At 37.1% G+C, this 24,863-nt stretch overlaps 1 protein-coding gene across 4 annotated transcripts in view; it reads right to left on the bottom strand.

The window, feature by feature from the left end:
- Positions 1-24,863, bottom strand: part of ADGRG6 (adhesion G protein-coupled receptor G6) — a 110,426-nt gene that overhangs the window by 79,404 nt on the left and 6,159 nt on the right. The gene's annotated exons all lie outside the window — the stretch shown is intronic.

Genomic DNA, 24,863 nt, shown 5'->3' on the forward strand with positions numbered 1-24,863 from the left:
TCATACAGAGCCTTTGAAATACTTTAAGGATTTTATTACTTGTCCTGTCTATGAGTTTTCAAAGTATCTATTTCAGTAGTATTTGGGCTACATATATTTCAGTGCTTTAGTGTTTTCTGTGTCCTTTTATTAAGTTATTAAAAATAGGTGCTGTTGGTAATATATTTGTCTCATCTGATCTGCAAGCTGTAGCAACCTAAGTCAAAACCTTTGGGATTTTTTAACATTACAAATTAATAAAGAGTTTTTGTATTACTGGCAGAAACATTCTGTTCTACCCCATCACAGAAAATCTGCCATTCTTCCAGCTTCCACAGACACTAACATATTCAGTGTTAACACATCTTATTCAATGAGTTCTGCCCAGACCAAACTGAAAAGATGTCCTGAATGACGATATCAGGTATTTTCTTGCACACTTTCAATGGAGGGATGAGGCGACTGGGAACAGTTAGAGCCTCTTTGCTAAGCCAAGATTTCAACCTTCCTACTTCATTTAGGGGCTTTCTGGAAGTAGTCCAGCTACACAAGTATGAGTGAGATCAGAAATTACTTCTCCATATTTTTCATTGATGAGAACAGAATAATGCCGTGTACAACATGGCAGAATAATATCTATTGTGCTAGGGAAGTGTGTGCATTTTGAACATTTAATGTTACTCTGATATCTCTAAGGCTGTTTTTTGCTCTATATTCTTAAACAAGCCATTCAATATAATCTTGAAAAATTTAAGTTGCACAGCATCTAAAAGTGCTTTCTTATCATATTGTTTTTATCATATGTAAAGATGGAAAGGGATTGGCATACCTAAGTAAAATAGTAATTCTGTCACTGATGTATTATTAATTTCCACCCCTGGTACATTGGTGTATTTTTCCTCATGTAATAACAGCTGAAAAGAAAACTTTGTGAACACAGACTGCAAAGTCTTGTACTGAACAGCCAAGTGTCTCCTTATTGCTTCCATTACACTTACAATGATCTTAGTGTGACTATACCTACACCTTTTATTTTTTGTCAGTCTGGGCAATATAATTTATTTTTCTAACCTCTACCCAGTACTGCAACTGCTCTAGATGCTGAACTCCCACTGCAATCAATCAAAAATTCTCCCCACACATTCCAGTGCTTTTTCCAACACTAAAGCCTTTTTCTTCCAGTTCCGCAAAGAAAAATATTCCATGGATGAATGGACTTCAAAATTAGGAATTTGATTCTGATCAAACTACATGCCTTTAACTCCTTGAGTATGGATACTATGTGCCCCACTTCCCTTTCTGCATCTTGCTTCTTTACTGAAAGAAACCCCCAAATTTACAGTGATCAGAAATAAGTAACTGATTAACTGTCTTTTTTTTGCAACTACGACTAGTTACCACATAAAACCTGAAAATATTCTCTCCTTAAGCAAGAAAAACTATTATAAGCTTGACTAAATTTGTCTTTAAAACCTGCCTCTTAGATTCTAAAATGCTTTGTCTTGTTTTTAGTATTTATCTACTCCACATCTTAAACAACAGGTTTACAGATATTGATGGGATGTTTTTAAACATGTCTACAAAAATGTTAAACTGATCTCTGTCTAAAAACATGTACAGCACTTAGTTACACAATACTAGACAGCTTATATTTCAAATACCATGAGAAATCAATTTTCAGCTGAAAGAGGAATTCTGAAAATAGACTTTTTGTTTGGGGAAACTTCTTGTTTCCCCAAATCAAAATCAGCAAGTTATTCAGCCTAATATAAGACCAAGAGTGCTTTCTGACTCTTAACAGAACTTTTTTCATGTGAAGGAATTTATTTTCTGCAATGGTTCTGCAGTCATCAGCATTATTTGGAAACATCTAAAGCACTTGCCATTTAATGGAAACTGCAGTTTTACAATTGACTTGCTCTGCAGTTTCTGAAACCAAACCAAGCCAATCAAGCAACGGAAACTTCTTTCATGGATCTGTTATTTACATATAAAGCAGACAGGAAAAAGGTATTTTGTTAGCTCTGGAGACACTGTTAAAGGAGGTTTTAAAAGATTAGGCAGCATAATGACAGGTGCACAGTGTTCCTTAAAATGAGACGGGAAGTGAGTATGAGAAAATTTTATGGCATCATCCTTCTACGAAACTAAGTGAACAAACTGTTCTTAAAAATGACTATACACTCACATTTACAACCAAGTATTGTCCCTTTACTTGACCTTTAACACATTGTACTACATTAACTGCCTTAACTATTCAATTAAAGAAAGCCAAGTACTGGGTTGCTTCCATATTCCTTCTGTCTGAGATTATTTTTTAAAATATTTTCCCGAAATATTAAACTCTGCCATTGTTTTGTATTCAATAAAGCTCTGAACTTGAAGCATGCCAACATGTGTCATCATCTCAAAACTTAACATCCTCACTGTGCAACTTTTCAGCTAATCTTTAAGCAAAACCTACTTCAGCATACACCAGTGACCGTGGCACTCTCCTTCTTTAACACCATTTCCAACACCACTTATTATTATATTTCAACTGCTCTCAAGGAAAGTCTACTTCAAAATGACAATGAAAAAGATATCTTCTTCTTTAGAGTTGGAGTCCATTTATCAATTTTCTCTGTCTCTGCACCCAAATATGAACTCATAACAATATGGAAGTAATTTGAGTATCTAGACATTATCTGGACCTCTAGGATTGAAGCCCACTTTGACTGTAAGTTTTCTTTTGTTGAAATTCTCAAACCCACAAAGACTGACTCCCTTCAGGATAACAAGTCCTGGGTCTTCCAGTGATGAAGACTGGCAGAGACTAAACTGGACCTAGTGAAAGGAGTAAATATGGAAGGGACAGTAATCAAATTCTAATACTGAAAATTCGGCTCTGAAGTTCCAAGAAAGCTTAAAATTCCCACTGCCTTCACGTCACTTACCTTTTACTACAGTTTTCAAGCAATTACTCTGATTCTGCAAATACTGAAAATTTTAATATTTTATTATTTTTTAATATAATTTTTGAACTATCATTTAAACAAATAATGGTGCAAGCCCCAAGATAGAAACATAACATCATGGAGAGTATAAGCCTACTTCTCTTAAAAAGGGAGGGGATTTTGCCTCCTGAATGTAGATTTACTTGGAAATAACAGTCAATAACAAAAGTAAGAAGCAAATAGTTAAAAGTAGGTATATTTATGAAGAGTTAACTGCAAGATTTGGAGGGAGAATCAGGGATAAATATTCAGTGTTACAGAACAAAGTGATTAACAGAAAAGCAATTTGCCATATGTGACAATTAATAAAAATGCAGCAAAATATAAAGCATATGCTCACTGCTATGGTACATGCCATGTTCCTACCAGTATGACTCTTCAAAATGCACCAAGCAAAGCAGCAACGTGTTTAAACTCACCTCCTACAACACTAGAATAAAGCAATGTTCTTGGGATTCTTTTTTTTTATTCTTTTTTTTCCTAATTTGTACACACATGCTGCATAAACTATTAAACTGCAAACGGTAAACTTGAGCTCATAAATGAACCCATCAATGACTTCTACCTCTGCTCCTTTAGTGTTTATCTCAGTGATCATTTCCCTGCACAGAAGAAGTACTTCGGGGGCTACTGAACCACATCAGTGCAGTGCTCAAAAGCAGTCTGAGGAGACTGGCTGGTAACAGTGGCTATCCTTCACATCTGCATCCTATCACACTGTCAAGTAAAAAGTTACCATGAACTCCATTCACTTTTGTTCACCCAGATATTTTAGACATCTTACCAGAAGTGCAGAGGAACACTTAAAATAAGAATTCAGGGTAATAAGTTGAAAAGTTTTGAAAAAGCGGGTATGTTTAAATATATTAAACAAATAACACATCAAATACATCTAATTATCTTTATTTTAGTTCAACATTTAATGCTTACTAAAAGCTTTTGTCCTTTCATCATCTTTGGCCAGACCATCTAGTCTTAGGCTTCATTCAAAACTCAATAGAAATGTCCTCGCAGCAGGATTTGGACCACAGCCTCAAACATGAAAAACTGTAACTGACAATAACAAAACCTCAAGTGACCTAAGTGCTGGTCATGCACAGTTTCTGTCATAGAAACAAATTACCTACCTTACTATCCTCACACACCAAGTTCAACAGAAATATAAAAGTTGCTTAAGGTGAATACCTAAAGCATGGCAAGTTTTTACATGGAAATCACACTACCTACAAGTGGCTACAATATCCAACCAGAAAACAGCAGGGAACAAGTGGAGAAAGCTCTTCTTAGTTCTTTTTATTAATAAATCTACAGTGTTAGTTTTGAATCATTATTCAAGGTGGTCCCTACCAGGCATACACAATGAAGAAAAAAATCTGCGGAAACAAGAAGTAATCTGAAAAACTGTTCCAACAACACTGTCTTGTGTCCTCTAACATATACTTGAATGCAGGAAGTAATAAAAACTGTAAGATAATGAAGCAGATCACAGCATTTTTATGGAGGGAAGGAAAAACATAAGTACAAAGCCTCTTCTGGTCAATGTGCTACCTTTATAGAGGTAGTGTCAGAAAAGGCAAGACCTGGCCTAAAAACATATAACTGTTGTTTGTTGAGTTTTGGCTCTAACACAGAGTCCCAAAAGGAAAACTACAGACACTGAAAATAAGGTAAAGCACAGCAAAACTCCACTTTACTTACTAACTCATCATATCATTGCACTCACAGAAGAATGGATCAGAAAAAAAGCAGACAAAGCCTAGTGGGAAAAAAAGTGAGGGCTGTATCTGATTCTCCCTGTCTCTTATAGTGTCTCCTTATGAATATGATATCCTATATCCTGCTAGGAATTAGGAAATGGGCATATTAATGCTGCACTGCATAGGTTGGAACCCACTTTATAGACCTGCTTAGACACAACTCAGCATACTTAACAAGTTGGTAAGTGTTCCTCGCCATACCATAAGATTTGTTCAGACGGCATATTTTACTCATGGAAGCAAGAGACAAATGAGTCATGAGTGATTTCATAACAGCACTGCAGAAGTTAGTCCAACACCATGGCTGTAGGAGAACTAAGCTGGACAGGCAGTCAAAGCACAGAGGAACAAGGAGAAAGAGTCCAAAACCATGAGCAAAAAGGACAGTGCCTGTATAATGAGGAAACAAAGGAGGTCTTGCATTTCACCCTGACCATGGTGTCTAATTGCTATGGGTAAGAAAAACTGAAAAATTCCTTTCACACTACCTATGCATATAGCCAAACAGCCATTTTACTCTACAGTCATGTTCATCTAAACCCACCTTGCGATTGTCCTGTAATAGCATTATCTCTTCCACAAAAGCCAATGACTAAGCCCAGAACTATGGTAGACTCCCACGGCAAGAATGGCAGATTTTTTAGGCAAGTCATCTGACTTTGGTCAGGAGTTCACTCAGTAAAACTTACTAACTGTTTTTCTTCAGCATTTTTCTATTAAGGACTCTCAGCTATTGGCCCAATTAAGCTACAATCAATATAAAGAGCTCCTTAGGGAAAGTATTCGTTCTTATTCTTATTATTCCAGTTGACCCTAGTGCCAATGTCTGCAAAACCACTGCTGGCCTAGAGATAAAAAATTCTTGTACCTACTTCCTTAAGAGACAAGCCATTCCAGATCGTCTAGTTCTTATGAAATCTATTAAATCTATTTTAGTAGCTGTGTGGTTGGCACTAGCATCAATCATTGCAAGTTTTTCAGCAAAAGTTGCTGAGCAGTGCATGCAAACCAACAGGGAACTCCTCAGTATAGTTCAGGATAGTTTCAGTACAGCCTCCCCGCAATGGAAAAGCTGAGAAATGTTTTAATACCTGCAAGTGTTAAACCTAATATGAACCTTATACCTGGTCAGCTGATCCAGACATTAATTTGGTGCAGCAAAGATTAACTGAAAAATTAAAAAATGATAGGTGAATCAGCCTTCTGAAAATAAGTAGTGTAGGAATAATTAGATGGGAAGCCGTTTTTTAAAAAAAAAAAAAGGAAAAAATAAATCTCCTTCAAAAATATTCTGCAAATTAATTTCTGCTAAGTGTCAAAAAATTTGATTGTTATTGCCTTTAAAACTTTAGGAAAACCTTTTTTAAATACTGAAGAAAATTCAAAACAGTTGCTTAATCTTTGATTTTCAGAGCAATTTTCTTTCCATAAAAATGCTTAAGCTAGAATTTTTATCCTGTTATTTTCTTTAAAATTAATATGCCTTTAAGTTTCAACAAAACAAATATATTTTTGGGAGAAAAACCAACCTTATTTAATAACAGTAACTCAATTCCTCATCCAAACAGCTCCCCAGTAACTCTGATATTTTCTTTCTCTTTGTAGTTTTCTTAAGTGTTATTATGCAGCACATTCTGCGGTGAGACAGAGTGCTGGGAGATCCATTTGTAGTATGAAAAGCTTTTGGGTGTGCTAGACAGCTCTCCTGTGACTCTCATGAGCACTGGCTTTTCTCCATCCCGGCAGTTCGGCTCACCTCCTGTAGTCAGACTCGAAACTATTCAGCCAGAACAGCCAAAACAGGCTCTGACAGCACGCAGGACTAACAGCAATTACAACATTTTGTAGCATGTGGTAATTGAGTCATTATTATCAGGCTGCAACAACTACATGAAGGAAAAGTTCTTATAATAGCTTTGATGGTAACTGCTTGCATATTTTCTTCAGTCTGGACCAGTTGTGAAAGCTGCAGAGCAGTGCTCAAGGGTCGGGTGGAATACATTCCTTCTGACAGAACCACTCTGGTACCACTAGCATGTATGCAATGCCATAAAAACAAAAAGGTGATGTCAGCCTGATCCAAATGCCTCTGAAACTCTGGTCACCTATTCCACTACTGAAGATACTACATTGCATTCAGAGTAGTAATGGTGACAGTCTTACAACTTTTTTCAGATCATCTGGAAAGTCTGCTTCAGCCTGAACTCTAAACATAACTACAATGTAGTGCCAGCAGCAATTTTAAGCAGTTTTTAGTTATGGAAATGGCAATGGGTTGTAAGTAATCAGGCAGCTCCTAGATTCTTCACCACCTATGACTTGCAAACATTTGCCAGAAGTGAGTTCATTTATAGCTAGACGGAGAATTGCACCTTTTCTCTCAAGCTTGCTGACACAAGTGCTACTACCTCTGAGGAAACTGATGAAACAAATGCATTATAATAACACAGAGAAAGATAAAAATAATTCAGCCTGAAAGAGCTGATCATACAAACCTTCCAAGCAGGGATAAATCAACAAAACTAAATACAACCATGCTTATATTTAAACCTTGTTGATAGCATAAGAATGGTCTTACTTTGCCTGTCTGTAGAGAAAGGGTTGTGAGGAAGGTGCTTCAGGAAAGTATAAGGGACAGAGTGGGCTGAGTGATGTAGCAGGACAACAGCAGGTCTGCTACTTACAGCAGACTTCTGCTCAAAGCAACTCTCTGCTATGCCTGAAGCTAGTCCTTCGCCCAGGACTGTATCCCCAACACTAACAAAAGTTTTGAGTTTCATTTCAAAAGCCAAAGCAGCAACTGTAATGTGAAATCACCTTATTCTGGTTGTAATCTGTGACTCTTAGCACAGATGCAATCTGAAATGTTATTATTTCATGAAAAATGATGACAATAAAAAAATACGGTGTACAAATATTTAACATTATTTTGTCTCATAATTAAATCCCCTTTAAGCCAATTTTGTTTTTCTGCACATGAAAACCTTGCTACCTCATTTACAAGCAACAAGCTGCCCTGTTCTGAGAAAGCAGTTACTTTACAGGAAGTAAGAGTATCAGAAGTTTCTTGGCATTTAGATTACTAAAAAACCAAAACCAGCACAACCTTAGTTATCTTCTGCTTACAGTTTGATGTTTGAAAGACATCTGCATGGTCTTTCAAACAGAAAGGTCTAAAAACCTCTGATGGCTGAACCAGCGGATGGCTGAACTGCCCACCAATAGGAAATAATCTATTTATGTGACTGTATCTGAGTTGATATGAGGATATGGGGAAAGGCTCTGTCCTTTTAGGGAGAAGTCTTTAGTGCAAATCTGGTTGCCATGGGACTATGCAGAATAACAGGTTTGTTTCCTAGTTTGTGAGAAAGAACTTATAGTACTAAGTGAATTGCAGACTATCTCGGTTCCTTCTGCATCGCATTTTCTTTCTGTCTGTTCTGCATTTCAGAAGAAAGAAGAAATTAATCCATTCCTTTTGCAGTGATGGTACTTTTCACCTCTTCACAATCTGAGGGAAAACCAGTCATTTGACACTTTCACCAAGGTGTGAGAGGGTGGTCTAGCTATTCATTGCAACTGAAAAGGTTGTTCTGCTAATGTTCACAGTTGTGAGGAATTACCACTCAAATGAGCCACTCGAAGCTTTCATTACATTTTAATAAAGGACCTGAAGTACCACTCAGTCCTTTCCATTGCTTGCCAACATGATCAAACACAGGTTATTATTTTCAGGCCCATTTTTACCAGATGCAGTCTTAGTCTAGAGCACTGGAACAGGAGCGTAATTACAAGTCATACATCCTAAAGATTTGCTAATAATGTTAACACCTGTACAGTTTGCTGGTAACAGGCAGTCAAGTAAAAGCAGTTTACCACAATTTTTCTCTCTGACCAGACCAGTACCTTGGCTACCACAAAGGATCTGTGGTACAAGAAATGCTAGAATTAGTGGACACCTGGATAAATAAAATCTATTTGGGGAGTCAACATGACTTCTGGAAAGTGACATTTTGTCTTATAAACTTCTCTGGAGTTCTCTGCAGGCTTCAGTTATGCTATGTGGGTTAATATGACCCAGCTGACATATTCCACTTGCATATCCAGAAAGTTTCTGGCAAAGACTTTCACCATAAGCTTTAAAGGCCACTAAGAAGCCATTGTTTAAAAAGCGAAGTTTTGGTGCAGATAGGTAACTGGTTCAGAAGTAGGGCATTGGAGCAAATGTGAAGGTGTAAAAACACAAAAAAGGCACCAGCAGAGTCCCACAGGGTCTTTGTTGGAATCCACACTAATTAGTGATCCAGAAAATATCTGGCAAGCAGTAGAAGCATACAGGCAAAGTTTGCTAATGATGGAAAGCTGCTCCAGACAGTAGATACCTTGAAGGTAAACTGTAGAGAACAGAAAAATTAGTCTTTTTTAAGCCAGAGTGACTAGGCAAAAATGACAGATAAAACTCAACATAGATAAGCATGACAGTGTCCTGAGTGCACTAAAAGCCCTTAATTGGCTTTCAGTTCTTGCTGGACACATGCTGTACGTGTATCTGTCTCTGGCCTTTGTCTCTGTCTGCTCCTAACAAGACTCTCTGGATGCATCTTGGACTTGCTTCTTCACCTCACCCTGTCAATTAACCCAGCCCAGACAGGGTGAGACTGTATCCAGTCAGTGAGGACCCTGTCTGTGCCGGGGTCAGCCTGGCTTCCAGATCCTCCTCCACCATGGGCACCCCAGCTCCCACTGCTCCCAGCCAGGTGACAGTCCAGGACACATGTGGATGTCCCAGCCTGGGTTTAGTGAAGCTGTTGAGCCACAGGAAAAGGATGCATGGGTGTGGGTCCCGCGTTCGGATGGCCAGGGCAAAACAGAGAGCAGCCAGGTACTCTCAAGCTGGGAAAGAGACAATGTAATGGAGAACAGACAAAGGTCTGCAAAAGGTCTGTAGGTGACAGGGAAAAGAGAGATAAGGAGTACCTGCTCACTGTCATCACTTAGTGACCCTTTGTTACAGAAGTCAGGTTAAAAGTCAGGAGAACAAGGTGGTCCTTCAAACAGCAGGAAATGGACACGTGGCACTCCCTGCCTGACAACTGTGGATGTGCGAGTTCAAAGGGAGTGGGCAACTAGTTGGCAGAAATCCACTGCAGACTAAATAAGCATGCCATGCCAGCCTCAGTTAGATTTGCATTCCAAAATGGAAAGAGTAGAAGACTGAGAGTTTGGAGGAAAAGTATTAAGTACAGAGGCCTTGCTTTAACTCTTCTATTCTAGACGCCCAGATATGAACAATGGGCTGGTTTGACACCATCCTGAAGAAGTAACAGACCTACTTCTGTTCCAAGGGCAGATGGGCAACAAGCCCTTGTCCCCAGTTATAGGAAAAATAATATTTAATATAGTCTGTAATCTGAAAACTGACACAGTTATTAAATGTTTCATAATTTCTAGAAGACTCATTTGTCTTACCACTAGCTACAAGTCTGGAGAGTAATAAAAACAACCTCAGCTCTAAAGGAAATCCTTTTTCAAATCTGGTGTCTTAAGGATTACGATCCTTGCTCTTTTGAGGATGTTGGCACCAAAGGCACTAAGGAAGCATGGGGTACTTGGCACTGCATGCCAGTTCCAGTCTTTCATCTAGCAGACTATCTTGACATCAAAGATATCCTACCCTTTACTAACTATATTTATTTATTTACTTTATTTATTGCTGAAGAAGTAGGAATCTCTCCACAAAGCTCTGGGCACCCTGCCATTACCTCAGATACACAGAAAGGTTGTATGCAATTCACAGAACCCCTCTTCTTAGAAAAATGCCACCCTCCCTCAAACTTCAGTCCACACAGGACCTGCTAATCCAGACTAAAATACTCCCCAGATGTTCCTTCAGAAACCAGCAGTGCAGAAGTAAAAGCCTTAACATCTTTTCCCTTAATAGACTTAATAGATATTTTCTTGTCATTCTTTTGCTAAGAGTAACATTGAATTCTCTATTCCTAATGCTAAGTGTTTTGTTTTCTATTTCCAACAGGACAACACAAATCAATCAGCAATAAACAATAGTTTCATTGCCTTAAAAGCAAAAAAAACCCACGAAAAAGCAAAACAGCAAGCAAAAAACACCTCCAAAATCCAAACCAAACTGCACCCATGCATCACAGATGCATGGAGAAAATACCAGAGAAGATGAAGAAATATTATTTTTCCAGCATGTAATCAGAAATTCCCCCGAAGTTATGCACAGAATAGAAAAATGAAGTGAAAAGAAAGTCTTTGAATTGATATGAGCATGGTGGAAGTACAACAACAGAATCTCTCTCTGTTCCTATTTTTTTTTAATTATGAAATACTGTGTTCTGAAGTTATATAGGTTGTACATAACCAGATTGCAGATGTTCTAACTACTGGATCATTCAAAGGCTGAAATAAATAATTAAATGAAAAAGGAAGTTCTAGTCCTAAGCAAATTGTTTCACAGGGAAGTAGTTTGATTACTCCAATCACTGTCAATTTCAGCCTCATTAAAATGTCTAAAAAATATAGTGGAGAGCATCTTGATTAAGTAGGAATGAATGAAACAAGAAAAATAAGTAAATAACATTTTGTTAAGAGAACTTTCTGCTCTGCATACGGGATACATTAGAATTCTAACTACGTATCTCTAATTATAGTTTTTATCTACATATACACAGACCTCTCAACAATATAAACCCCTCCCAGAAACAGTCAGACACCATTAGGGTTGCACAATCAAGGACGACTGAAGTTAGGAAATGCCTGAGTTAACCTTCCTCTGGCCCTTGTGCACAGATAATTGAAAAAAAAATCTTCATTTACATAATCACATACTACTGTTTTTGCAGGATCTCACTGAGTGCACAGGAAGGACAAACCCCATGAAATAAGCAACTTTGCAGTATCCTGCTTTACTTCTGTTCTTCGATGTGTTACCCTCAGCCTTGAAGCGATTCCAGCTCTCTCTTGAGGCATTATCACCGACTTCCTCATGAGCTCTTCTGTGGTGTTCATTAGTATAACATCTGAACATTTCTCTAACAGTTATTTTATTAAATAACTTACAATACAGCTGTGACGGAAGAAACATTCTTAAACTCGTTTTACAGAAGTATATCTGAGGAACATCAAGATCAGAAAAACCTTCTGATGGTTAGGTGTCTCAGACATGCAAGAATCAACTTGTGATTTGCAGCATTATATAGAGGTTAATATAGTCAAAGACAGTTCCTATTTACCTCAGCTACAATCAGAGATGCAAATCATTCTATAGGTTTAAATTAGTGACAGAAACTGAGATACATTAAAGACAGGGATCAAATTCATTTGCTGAGCTACCCGTATGAGAAAATAGGACAGAATTCAGTTTTCTAGCATAGCCTTCAGCCACCCTCGCCATGAGATCTCTTTGCAATCCACTTCCTCATTCAGTGTACATATTTTAACTCTGGCCACACTTTAAACAAAGACCTTAAAAATCATGCTTGTTTTCAGCCTCCTGGCATGTCTACTTTGCACAAAACTGAAGGCAAATGACAAAAAGCAGGTGGCTTTGTAATACACCCTGCACGATCACCATGAAAGTGAAAATGGAAAAAATTCATTGGAAAGCTGAATTCTTCAAATCTCTTATTTCCTAATTACAGGGTTGCCAGCTTTCCAGCCTTAGTACTTCTCTTTATATATTTTCTTACTGAAGTTTTCTTCTATTTTTTTAAATAAGTAAAATTTGAAAACTGCCCTAGTGAAACAATAAAAAGAAACCTTCCCTGCTGGTCTGCCACACAGGTGTCTGACACACCAACTCAACTAGCAACTGCTGATTCTAGATTATAATTCTCTGTTTCGCTAGCTGAATCCTAAGCTTTTCCTCACCTCCACATAAGACAGGAAATTACTGCAAAATAAAAACATGTGAATGTCTTACTCTTTGTCAGAACCGGCGTGATTAAAAGGTTGTGTTACCTTAAAGCAGTAACAGACAAGTAAGAGCCATTTAATAGCATGTGGCATTTCAGAAATAAACATACTGTGTCATAATTAGAAAAGATAGATTACAAGGATATGACATTACCCACATTTAATTGGGAGCCTGGATATTCACTCAAACCTCTCATATTGCTGCTGATAAAGAGGTGCCCACATTGAAAGCCATTATTCATTCACATCTCATACAGATATATTTTTCCATGACCAAAGCAGCCTATCCTCAAGAACATAATTTACTTAAAGTGTGGACAAAGGCTCTGTGCTCTGTGGCTGGATTTATAAATCTGTCAGCGCACACAGGAGATCCACCTGCACAGTCCAAATAAACACAATACCCTGTTTCCGTATGGATATTTGTCCTTCAACTGATACAAAATGTTAGTTCAACATTTGCTTCTGTTAAAGTTTAAGCTGTATCATAAACATATAATGTTTTAGGATCGTTTTTATCAGTAGTTTTTATAATTTATAACTTATAGTAATTGCATTTTTAAAAGTAACATCAAATAACAAGTCCAGTAGTTTTATTTATGGTAGTACACAAGCACAGGGTAATGGTTGATGCTACCTCCAGACTATGTATCTCCAGCAGTGATAATGCTAACAAGTACTCATTAACTTATGAAAGCTCGTTACAAGGAGAAAAATAATAAAATACCACCATTATTAATATTTAATATTGGTGGTTTTAATTTAATGGTGGTGGAATGGTGGTAATGGTGGTATTTAATCTTATGACTTTAGGTGGACAATGCTCTTTGAGTTGCATTACAGCTTTAAAAACGTAACAGGCAAATTGTTAATCTTACTGAAAGCTTTGTATGTGCAACACATACCATAACCCCAAAAAAGGTCCATTAGGGAACATATTTCCCAGATCAGTGTTTAGACTGGGTATGTTGGTCTTTGGTGTTCTTCGTAATTGTTGACAAATTGGTATTTACAGCCCAACAGTGGTATAACAGCGCAGAATACCTCCCTGCTTGCCAAGCAACTGGTTCTTGAATGTATATAGCATCTCAGACATACAAAGTCTACTTGCACAACATTTTATTGTCATTTTTGTTACCATCAGTATCTGTAGACACACTTCTAAGTTTACACACTGACACCATAATTACTATGAGGAATGATATAAGAGGAATAGACAAGAACCATTTTAAGGGCCAATATTAAAAACTGAACCGCAAACATGAAGAGAATTAAACTACGACAAAGTAAAAGAAGAAATTACAAGTACCACAGAAGAGCATCCTGGCAAGAGAAAAAAAAAGTTTCATCAACTGCTATTAAGTAATTTATGTTTGTGACTCACAATGGTCAAGTTTTGATGACCAGATTCTAAGACCTTTTTTCTTGTTATTACAGTGCGTAACACTATTTTTTCATTCCATACTTCCATACCATTTCTTGTATAGAACTCTGCAAAGGAAAACTAATCAAAATCTAATCTGAAATACCACAAATTGCAAAAAGACCTGACTTTTTTTTTTTTTTAAGTTTGGCTTGATCTCTGCTAATAAAGGACCTTTCTTCAGATTTCCACATATTTCAAGTGAATAAACACAGTAGGTGATTAAGATAAGCAGCATTGTAGACCTCACCCTAAAGATTAAAACTCTGGCGAGGCTGAGCTGTCTTCTCACTAGAAACACACACACTAAAATACAATAAGAGGGAAGCTCAAAAAATCATGCTGCTATAATCAAAAGCAATTCACTTCAAAAGGAAAAACAAAGCTTTCCTCTGTGCATTAGGATTAAAAACCAGAGTGGATTTCTGGATTCTTATGATATTTTACCTGACTGTCAGAGTTACTGAACAAACCCCAAACAGATGTAGTAAATCTAGCTGAAAAAGAGAGTGATAGAGCAAAAATGCTGGCTTCTCGTAGGCTCAGTTTTTGAGAGTGCTGAGAATATTCATTTAACACTGAACCTCTGGGAATCTGAGGTGCTGTGATTCCCACAAATGGTATCATGTCCCAGAAAAAGCAGGAACAGTGTTGGAAGAAAAAGTCTTTCAGTATCAGTTGTTCCAGAAGAGTTTGTACATCTGAATTTTTTGATGGAGCTCAAATCAATTCTTAAGTACCAAGAAAGGATTCACATGACATGGGGATTACACAGATAAAACACAGAATACAAAAACCTCTTCCATTTCACTGGATGAGATCACAGTAATCTGCAGACAAAACCCACAAGTTACAACATATAATCATTACCGAATGTTCACAGCAACTCTTCTTTCGTTCTTTTAGCCTTTTTTCTTTCTGGACACTGAACAGTGATGCAGCATCATGCAAGTTAAATCTTTTAAAGCCACAGGGCAGAACTTCAGCCTCCTCTGATACAGGAGCAAGGTCTCGCTTGGTGAAGACACAAACTTCCAAATAGTTTCTGTTTGAACATTTGGGGAGGGATTTTCCAAAGGGCTCCACAATGATGCAACTCTGCTCTTATTCAAGGACAGTAAAACCTGCACTGACTTTGGTAGGACCCCACAAAATGAATGTTACACAATTCATGGAGGAACGACCAGAACATACACAGCTGAACAGCGACTGAAGGATTTCCTTATATTTTAGTCCAGAAGCTGTGTAAAACTATTTGAAGACTAAAGCACGTTTGTCTCAATTTCATCATTCCTAAGCATAAAAGCAAAGTGCACACCTTCTATGAAATTATTTCATTATTTTCTCAATCATGTTATCAGTAAGTTAATTTCCCTTACTTTCTTGAAAAGAATACTTATTTAAGAAAATTAAAGCTTTTGAGAGAACATGACAAAATTTTAAAACTAATGTTATTTTCTCCTTCAGGTTCAGAATACTTATTACACCAGAAAAATTATTAGGCCAATAAGGCAAGGATTAGGACGATAAATGTTTTGAAAACAATAGCTTTAAAAACTGGACTCTTCTCAGCTACATTTCTGGCATCTGCTACATTCCATTGCTATGATGTGCTACACAGAAAAGATTTATGCAGCCAAGCATTTTTTTCCTAAGATCTTGAGTTCAGCTATTGATTCTATGATTAAATTGCCAGTAATTCAATTTTGTTAAGCTCTAAAAAAAAAGAACAACTTCAGATACTTCTGTTGAAGATAACAGCCAAAAGAGTCAGAAAAGCACAGGAGCTGTGTAAAACAATACTTGTATCACATACATCAACATTGCCAATAAAGAGGGAAAGAAACCCATTCAAAACTAAAGACAACTATGTTAGATACTATATGCAGGTAACTTCTAAGTTACTAGATTTTGGTGAGAGATTTAGAAATTTATCATTTGGTATTACCCACACGAAAAATATGTGTATATTTTATTAGCGAGAGTACATACATAGAGAGATGTTTGCCTTTTTAATTTTCAGTAGTATCTTTTGATTGCCATGTGTCACAGGAAGGAGAAATTTATTATTACACCAATTCTGCCTTTTTGAGTTCCACAGAGACCTTTCCAGGAATGCAGAAGGGTTAAATACAATTCACTTGTAAAGTAGTGAAATAATCACTTAACAGTAGAGCAATTTCTCATATGCAGAGACAGACAGAGGGACCGCCTGACTGGTGGCATTTGTGATATACAATGCCTTTTCCAGTTCCAGTGACAAGATTTTAGCAGAAGCAGAGCCAATCCAAAATAAGATCAAAATACTGGACATCATGGAAATGGTATACTGCCAAAATCTGACTTGTCAAAGAAAAAAAAAATTATAAACCAGTGATATAATAAACTGTAACCAGAGCATCTAGTGCACATCTAACGCACCAGGCTTACCTATGTGACGGAGGGGGCCCATTATTGTTATTGTGACACTTCCTTTAAGTACCTTTATCATCAGATTTTTTTTAAAACACCCCAATTTCTAACCCATTTTACAAATGATGTCATTTTTCAACATCGGCATTTTGCCCTTTTATTTTTTTGTGTATATTACATCAATACATGAAACAACATAAGATAAATTAGCACCTTTTGGGTGATTTGTTATTCAAAACACTGGATAGGTGGGCACCCACACACAGAATGAAAATTCTGTTATTTTAGATTTAATTGCAAAAGACATACTACCATTCCTTTCTATATTTTTAACAACTCATCAGACAAATGATTTCAGGATTCTCTGCACACTTTGAATTTCTATAAAGTGCAGTATAGTATTTCACTATCATAACTTGGATATGGAAGATATTTAGACAGAATCAGAAGAAGAAAGAAAGCATTCAAAATTTAAACCCATTTATAAACTTCTCCTGTAGATTCAGGACAATGAGAAAAAACAGTTGCCTTCACACTTAAAAAAAAGTCACAGAGGACTGGATCACTTATACAAATGTCTCTGTGATAACTTCAACCATGAGGTCTTTCTCTCCACCTAAAAAGCAAGTTCTGATTAAAAAATGCCTTGAGTTTCATAGTATGGATTTGTCACTGCACAGTTCTTAATTAAAAGAGCTCTGAGAAGCCAGAGCATGCATCTGAACAAAACAAACTCTGTTCGAGACAGGCAGTTGCAGCTTTCTGTCTGACACCCATTAAGAAGCATATTCATGAGTGAAAAAAGCTGGAACTAGAAAAAAAAATCTGACTGCATTGTGTCCTTTCAAAAATTGTATTAGCTCTATGACAATCTTTTCATGGATCTACACTGTGTTCATGGATCTACCCGGCAAGCTCTTGCAGCTATTTAGCTCTGGAAAAAAAAAAAAAAAAGCAGTTGCTTTACAGTGTACTGGGAGACAGCTGGACTGCTTTGGGGATATTCAGAAGAAAAATGGTTTCAAAAATAGGAACTAACTTTTTGTCATTCTTTACACGAATTATTTCCCAACACGCACTTTTTCAGTCTACAAGAACTTTTCAACATTAATTTCCCTGGAAATATGCCATGCTGACACTTCTATACAATATTAATTGTCTTACATCTTAATTAATATCGCAGTAGTTTTAGAGGATTATGCAATCTGAGTTACCACTGTGGCCTCTATTGTCAAATTTGACTATTTGCTACACTGGAATTTGGACAAACGAGTAAATAACTGAAAAGATGTTCAGAAGTTACTGAAAAGGAAATTTGCAGAATGGGAATTGGTAAACATCTCTGGGAGCTGAAATCTTAACAATTAGCAAAATTGCTTCCAACAAAAAATTGAAAACAGTCAAGATACTGTTCAAGCAGCTATAGCTCCATACAATAGAGGAAAAATAAACCAAAAAACTCTATAAAACTTACAACACGAAAGGTCATAAAAGAAGAGCACAAGTTCATAGCACCAAAGATACAGGACTGGAGTTGGATTTAGAGCAGAAAGTGGCTTGATCTTTTCAGAGACGTCAATTAAAATTTATGTGTTTGAAAGATATCTGGAGGCCAGACCACATAGGCAGACTTCTAACTCTGAATTATACAATTCATTTTCCTGTACTGCAGCAGGAGTTAAAGCTTAGTCTGTCATTTACAGGAACTGAGCAGACCAACAAGCACTGAACCCAGACAAAACAAGAGGCGTTTCTGGAAGCCCTCCCTTCCCTTGATATGCATGCTGGTATTATCATATCTAGGGTAGGAAGAGTAGTTTTGATTCCGTGTATCACAACAAGAGATGTACTTCTCCGATGTAACTTATCATTATTACTTTAACATTTGTGTTAACTCTGTAGAAAATGTTCCCAGTCTATAGCTAAAACACTTTATTTTCTTCCCACAGGAGAAATATTTTTCTCTTCCATGATGAGAAAAAGAAATTCAGAAACAGTACATGTGAAAAATTTATTCAAGTATTTTTGATACATAGTCTTAACAAGGAATGTAACTATCCAGATAAGTTTTCTTATATTGCAGTAACTTACTAAATCATAGCTACAACTCTCTTTTTTCCAAGATTCTTGAAAAATAAACATCATATATGGGGTTTTTTATTTTAATATTGTATATCTATCTCAGACATCTCTGTGTTGTGATTGTGTGAAAACGCAAATTTCTTTTTTTATCAGAAAGTGATAACTGAGGCTTTGATCTAGTAAGTATTGCATGTTACACCTTGTGCAAAACACTTAAGCAATCCCACTAAGTAAACAAATACTAAGTTCTAGCAAAAATAACCATAGACATTAAAATAGGCATCTAAAATCTGCAAGACCAGCCCTTCAGATTAATTGAGAAATGCTGACTTTACAGTGGTAATTACTCACTTCTAAAAGATCCACTGGGATATTAAATCAATCATTTTAATTACTGAGTATTAATTGTGATACATACTGAAATGCACATCACACAATTTCTAGACTTGTATGTTAGGAACTTTTACCTGGAAAACTTCCATTTCTAGTTAACACCTTCACTTCATGGATGCAGAGCTTCTCACATTAGTAATCCACAGGAGAAAAAAAGTGCCATTCACAACATTCAGTTTTTTAATAAGACAGAAACACATTTTGTTCTAAAATTTGCATTCACTTTATTGAGAGCAACTGACAAATACCACAAAGAATTATTTTTTTCACATAAAAACCTCTATTAGGGCAGCCTTTTGTAAAGCACAGTCCAGATGGCCACAAGTCATCTTGGGACAATTTCTGGATATACTGCTAAGGTAGGTACTTTTATTATGTGTTGTGATAAACAGTATTGACAAACATTCAAGTTTTTGTTGGCTATGTATTTTAATTTCAAACAGTGAACAGAGAAAATGAGAAAAAAATAACCTATAAACAGATTCTAAAATACTGTAGGTTGTAAAGACTGGACCTCCTGTGACAGGTTGTTCTTTCTTTGAAGGAATATTCTTTACAGAGAGGTATGTTATTTAGCCTTTGTTCTAATAAAGGAGTGCAGAGAGACCCTGTACAATGAGGTCGTAGTCAGCTTAGAAATGCCTGAGCACATTCCATATCGGTTTGGCTGCGAGGGCATATAAGAGGGGAGAAAATCACTTTTAAGACAGTGCTTTTATGGCAGTATTGGGTATAGTCATGGTTAATGCAATGAGGTTGAAACATTTAAGGGGAAAGAATTATCAACACCATCAAAAGATTATGGCTAAATAAAGTAAACAGAGGTAATGAAAGGCAGGTTCCTGTAAAATTCATTTCAACAGTAATTTACTTTTATATTAACAAACTGTCAACTAGGGGAAAGAACAAGAAAGCTGACTGGCAACTTTTCCTCTGCAAGATTTGTATGAAAACAAATTCTAAACCCATGCCTCAAGCCAGCAAAATACTAAACAGATACTAAACAGAACACAGAAGGGAAGCTTATATGTTTTATTTAAGCTAAATTCAAATATATATATATATGAATAAAAAACCTGACAGAGAAAGAGGAAAGAATTAAAAAAACCTTGGGGCTATTTATTAAATACACAGATTCCTTCTGACTAATCTCTTAGTTACTCATGATTTATGTACGCCTCTGTAAGGAAAGAGACTGCCAGACTGAGTATTTTTTCCAAACTTTTTAAATTTCCTGACTTTTTCCATAACTTTCAGAAATAAGAATTTCCATGCCTGAGTCAGGGACAGAACTATCAGTCACATTTATCCTGCTCAGCAATAAATGTACACCCGCTCCCACCCCTGGGATGCCATGAGAGTTCGACAAAGCACCAGTAACAAGGAACTTCATGAAACCACCCCCTGCTGTACATGAGGATTGTGCTGACTGACTGGATTAATGCCTTGGCACTTCAGTTCTTGCTCTGCACATGGTAAGAAAGAGGAAGATAAGGGAATGTGCAGATAACCATTTCATCATTTGCCCGGTGATAGCATCTTTGGCCCCTGTCTGGGTTAGGCAGCTTGGGACCTGTGGTGAAAATCCCCCACTTCCTGACTTGGCTGTGCCAGATAAAGCCCAATCTGTTTTCACTGTGTCACTAACTCTTGCCACTAGCGCTGGTGGCATGACCAATACTTCCCATCATACTGACTTCCCATCTCCTATCAGGCTCCTGGACCCACAGATTCACTCTGAAACGCTCCCAGAAACAAAGGAGGACTTTGACCCCTCCTTTATGGACAGAGATGCAATTAAGGAGCATAACTGGCAAAAATGGTCTTATAATGTGGATCATCATAGGACATGTAGGTGAAGGACTGGCCTTCAGATTTTTTTTCCTTGATGAATTAAATACAGCAGGAAATTTTGCTTGAATCACTACTAAAATTAAGATTCCAGGGGCTGTAACAGAATGGAAATTTATGCTTTGATGAGCTCCTGAGAATTGATTAAACTGCCCTGATGACATGGAAATGTGACTAGAGACACCAGTGCACTTTACTGGTGAATGACCAAAAGGACAAGTGTTCATTCTGGCATTAGCTATAGTTACAGTAATTTTGTGATAACATCAGCATGGGGCATAATGCAGAAATAGTGTAGTAAGAATTATAGATGTCCTCAATGCTGTATTAAAATAAATGTTTTCCACATTCTGAATAAAACTAAATACGGTTGCACAGTAGTCAAAACTTAAAATATTTATTGACTCTTATGTAATTAGAAGTCTACTAATGACATAAGAAGGTGAAAACTCCTATGAGGATGTTGCTGTCTCCTCAAATGCTCAAGTGTTCAAAAGTCTGAAAGTCCAGTGCTGACAAGACACTTGAAAACTACACTGGAAAATAATTACGCAAACTGCAATCTGCATTTAAGGTCACTGAGAAAACTCCAGTTCTGCTCCTGAGTTACCAAAGAGAGTGCTGACAACTCCAAAAGACAGCACCATATTGAAACAATAGACATTTTATCATGACAGCAGAAAAGCAAAAAAAAAAAAAAGGGGGGGAGGAACTAAAGCAAACGTTTTTGTGAAGTTTCAAACACCTGAAGCAACCTGATTTTTTCCTTTCCATACTGAACTGCTGCTTCTTTATGTCAGATAAATTGAAGCCATTGTGACAGAACAAACACCAAGACAATTTTTTAGGCACAGCAGAAGTACTGTCATATTCCAAGAAGTGCAGTTTCCAAAGGGTCTGCTCATTTCCCAGATTTTTAACCAAAAGAGATTCAGGCCAATGATTAAGAAAGATCTATAGATATTAAGGAATTTTGGAAATTATAAAATGTACTTTTCAGGCCAAAGGTAGGAGCCCTATAGATTTAAACCCCTTCTGGTAGATATTACTATACATTCCCAGGGACTGGGATTTCCCAGACTTCCTTGACATCTAATTCACTGCTATCTAAACCTTTTGATGAGGTGTCCTCCCCTCATTTATCCTGCTGTAATTTAAGCCCATTTATTTTCTGCCCTTTCAACTGGCTGTAAAGATCAGTCTATCCCTTCCCACTGCATCTAACCTGCTTAAATATTTTGAATTCTTATGCATTGGTTCTTTTGCCTATTACAGATCAAAAAAATCTTAGTTCTTTCTGTCTGCCTTCACTAGTCATGTTTTCGAGAGCTCTGTTCACTCCGTTTGTTCTCTTCTGGGCTCTCTGAAACTAATGAAATGTACATACAAACAAAAAGTTAGGAACATCTGAGGCTCCCATAAAAGCAGATTTAACTAATTCTGTTTAAAACATCCCCATTCTAACATCTCAGCTTCGATGCAGCCCTTTCACTGGAAGATAGGCAAGCTGTTTACAAGGGAAGCAAGACACACTCATCACAGGGAAAGTGAGGCACAGCTAAATGATCCATATAAGACCATCAAGGACATTTAGCCCAGAAAGGAATGACCCCTGACAAGTTACTAACTGAGCTGTGCAGTAACTTCACTCTGACCCACAACACAGAACTTGAAGCCAGAATGCCCAAACCCTTATCGCTACTGAGATTTTAACTAAAGGACCTGTTATATTTTTATCAATTTTTTCTCTTAATAATTTCTTTCTTTTTCAAGTGTCACAATCCATCCATTGATTCCTTTGAGGTATCAGACCGATGCTTTTGGACTGCACCCCACTTATGCACCTGCCTGTCAGTACCTTACCAATTTATGGTTGAACATTCTTTCCACAGACCATCCCGCTCCTGTTTTAAGTTTTCTGCTGTGTAATCCCTTTCCTAAGCTTTGTTTCTGAAAGCAGGCCCAGTACTGTAGTTTTCCTCAAGCTAAACTATAAAATTATTACTTTTGCATTTTTCCATGTCACAGTGTGACTGCTATCTTTATCCTTATGAATAGCCCCTTAAATAATCCATAAAACCTGGACCTGATGATCTTAATCCCTTGCTTGCAATGTAACCTCCTCTGGGCAAAGCTTAATAAGCACCAATAGCTTTCTAAGCTTACAGCTCACTAGAGAATCTGGATGAATGTCAGACTTTTATGAGATTCCTACTGTAAGTTCAGTCAAGCTTAAGCTGCCAGAGAGATTATGAATATCATATGAATCCACAGCCAAAGTGACCAATACCTTTTAAGAACACAGGGAAAAAAATGCAGGAGCAGCAGTGTTTCCTGCTTTGTCTGTCTTGCTCTATTAGAAAAAGCAGATGAAAAGTCTCCATTTTTCAGCACAGCCTATACTTTTACACCAGCATAAAAAGAAATGTGAACCCTGAAGGTCTACAGGCAAGTACTGCCAAATGACAAGTTCCTGTAAAGGTACATGTCTCATTTTCATTTCAGTCAAGTATTAACAGCAGACTGCCTATCATCTCTTTCACTGCTGAACAGCAAACTGTCTATTGAACCTGGGCAATTCCAGTGTACTCTATTTATCTACTTACCATTCAGGCAGACAGGGAAATATATTTTCCATTTATTGAAAGTTTTTAAGATTTCAAATCTATTCCTGTGGAGGCAAAGAAACGAAAAGCCCCCACAGGGATGCACTTGAGACTGGAACTTTTACCAGTCCAATGGCACCAATCATTTTACTGCTGAAGAGGTTAGGCAAGGGCATATATGATTTTAAAGAAGTGTATTTTGGAGTTTGGCACAGGGCTTTTGACCTTACTTGTTCAGCACCAGCATAGTGAGCCAAGGTGTGCTGCAAGTAGCTGGGTGAATTTGTGCTTGGCTTTCTCTGTCCTCACAGCACACTGGCTGGGACCCTCTGGCTTAGGGGGCTTAGGCTACTGTGTCACCTGCACTTTCAGTTATCAACTACCTGTCATGAAGAAGAATCAGCAATATGGGATATAGAAATAAGGATAATAATTTTGGTGCCCTAATTTTCTAGTCACCAGGTAACAGCACACAGATGTAAATTAGGAGGCTTTGCTGATTTACTTTGTGCTAAGAATGGCAGATGTGTGGCCCAAGATCAAGTACGGACCAGGAACACAGGGACACAAAAGCCATCAGCCAATGGAACCACAGGTGTGAGCAGATCGTAAATGCATTTCTGGCTACAGTTTAATGGAAATGGAAAACACCTATTAAAGTGACATGAATATGGAAAGTGCTACTGCACAGTGACAACATTGTTTTGTCTCTTAAAAAAACAAAAGTGTAGGTTTTAAAAATTAAAAAGCACTTTTTAAAAAAAGAAAAACATTACCAAAGAAGTTAGAAGCCCTTTCTATATATAAACAATCCTTTTCCAATGGCAAGCCTGTCAAAGCAGAACTACCCATCTGATACAGAATTAGCTGGGCACTGCAAGCTGCTCCAAAATTTTCATATGCTCCAGAATAAACTCCAGACATCTTTTTTCCAGCAAAGCAGCTGGATCTCCTAAAATACTTTGCACTTTAGTGGTTAGGACAAGACATTTACTAAATGAAATCTCCTATTCATATGTTTAAAAAAACAGTGAGAATGTTACATTATGCTGTGCTGAAGTGTCACCACAGATCAAGATGGTGTCAGGTTTGAACTGATGATTCTTCACAGTGTACAGTTATCTTACATATAACTTGCACATACTTTGCTGAGGAATGTTTCTATTACTTGAGTCATAAAAGCTTTTAAAAATAATAAGCACACTGCAGGTATTTTGAACAACTTTGAACTACAGTGAAGGGTTATTAAATACACAGTCTGCAGGCAGAAACAGTACTGTGGAAAATGGAAGAACTACATGATTACCCACAGAATTTCAACAACCAGAAGAAATTCAAGAGGCGGGCATTAACAAGGTAACTGCAAAGAAAGAACAAAATGAAAGAATTCAAAGAAGAAATTCAAGGGAAAATAGTAACAATTAAT

This window comes from Sylvia atricapilla, chromosome 3 (assembly GCF_009819655.1).
Source record: "Sylvia atricapilla isolate bSylAtr1 chromosome 3, bSylAtr1.pri, whole genome shotgun sequence".
Classification (NCBI taxonomy): Eukaryota; Metazoa; Chordata; class Aves; order Passeriformes; family Sylviidae; genus Sylvia; species Sylvia atricapilla.